General features: G+C 33.6%; 1 long non-coding RNA gene across 1 annotated transcript; it reads right to left on the bottom strand.

Moving 5' to 3' along the window:
- Positions 1-556: 556 nt before the first annotated feature.
- On the bottom strand, positions 557-1,316 carry LOC110864136. The gene is made up of 3 exons (XR_004861054.1): positions 916-1,316; positions 733-818; positions 557-651 (listed from the first exon to the last, which is right to left on the bottom strand). It is a non-coding gene; the product is annotated as an uncharacterized LOC110864136 (long non-coding RNA).
- Positions 1,317-2,029: the final 713 nt, after the last annotated feature.

The raw sequence follows: 2,029 nt of genomic DNA on the forward strand, positions 1-2,029 counted from the left end.
CTTTGGTTTATGTTGGGGAACATCTAATCTATCCTTAAAATATTTATTTATATATGTTCAAATTTTAAACATGACTACATTGCATGAGTGCATATTTAGACTTGGATAACTCTCCCTTCCAGAAAATATTCATTTATGTTTATCCTCATTGATGAAAAGGAGGGTTCGACACCAAGCTTGACAAGAAAAAGAGTAGGTGGTTTGACTAAAAAACAGAAAAAAAGTTAGTATAATTCAGAAAGTAGGTAGGTCTTAACTCATCAATATGGGTGTACTTTTGATAACTATGTTAAATGTAAAATGGTTCAGAATACGTTATTGTTGTTATTATTATTATTATTATTATTATTATTATTATTATTATTATTATTATTATTATTATTATTATTGTTATTATTATTTTGCAGATTTCACCCAAATGGATGTTGTTGGATAAGTATAACATCAAAAGGCTGTACTTGAACCTTGACCTTAGTTAGTATAAACAATTCAACTTTTAGTTTATCTCCTAAGTCAATAAAACTCTTTAAATAAATGTACAAAGTCATCTCTCTATTTCAAGTCTGTTCTCCAATCTATCAGTTGTAAGAAGGCCAATGTGTATTCTAGCTCCATCAATCGTTTAGCAAGAACTCGACAATTACAAACAACCTGCAAGAGCACCATGTTAAACCAGTTAAAAAAATCAAAAGGTTGCTTCTTGTGATTCTAACAAAACAAGATGGAATAAACCTGGTTCTAATTAGCATTGAACTTTGGAGACTGAGCCTACTTCAAGCAAGCTACAAGTCCTCTTATTGTATGGTTATGTGGACCACCTTGTTTAGATAATTTGGTTTAATAACATAAAGATAAGGTTAGCAAAAAACCACCTTGTCCCTAGCCATAATCATGCAATAGTAATTAAGAACTAACAGGCAAACTGGGACAATCTTCTGTTTTGTAACTAATCTTTGTGCAGTTGCTCACTTTCACATCGAACACCATTAGCATGTAGGATTATAATTTCAACACTATCTCCCTGCAAAATATATCATAAATGTCAACAAAATTACTAATTAGTTTGTTAATTACTTCTTTTAAACCTTCTTAGTACACGCACTTACAATGTATATATCTCTTTGCTTAGTCTTCACCAAATCTATAGCTTCAGCAGCTTCTGAAAATGGCTTGATAGCTTTTGTGACCAGAAAACCAAACTCTAGTGATGAAATTACTCCAAAAATCAAAGAATAAAGGATTATAATACATCAGAAAACTCATTTGATGACACTGGTATGGTAAAAAGATAGTTAATTTTTAATTTTTTTGATCATATTGAGCACTGCCTATAGTAATAATAAATACAAAAAGCTTCCATAGTACCATCTGACCCACTAATTAACCACTAAAAATGGGGAGCCAAAAACTTCATCAAGACAAATCCAAACCAGGCGTCAATAGATAGTACAATATTTTTGTTGATGGATAATACTGCCTTATAGATTGCATTCAAGGAAACCAAATAAAATTTCGATAACCCCCTCTTACACGAAAAGAAAGACACACCCACAAATGAATAAGCACACCAATAGAAAGTATTGAACCACAAACTGAAGAACGCACATCCCAACCTGCGCCTGGCTCCAAGGGAGCGCTTGAGTGCTTTTTTTTTTTTAAAGTCACAGGTCTGCGCCCAGCTTTCCACCAGGCAGTTTAGTCTCGCCTCGCCTAGGCGTGCATCTAGCTCACTTTTGACAACATAGTATTAGAGATGGTTTAGAAAAATCGAGACCAAGCGCTTAGGATTCTCGAAATCATTATAAGTTGTGTAAGAAAGCATAGAATGGTCACCTTGCTAGAAAGTCGGTGTCTTCTCTTAAGATTCGTCAAAAATGAGATAATAAGCTTGTGCATCTCCATCACCAATGTCTCTCTCTGAGGCACCTGCAACATATGCAGGTTGTATAAGCAAGTAAAAACACAAATTATTTTCATATTATCGCCACGACCACCTATAAACAACGTTTCATCAATAGAGACCCCATGA

The sequence above is a fragment of the Helianthus annuus genome, chromosome 6 (assembly GCF_002127325.2).
Source record: "Helianthus annuus cultivar XRQ/B chromosome 6, HanXRQr2.0-SUNRISE, whole genome shotgun sequence".
Lineage (NCBI taxonomy): Eukaryota > Viridiplantae > Streptophyta > Magnoliopsida > Asterales > Asteraceae > Helianthus > Helianthus annuus.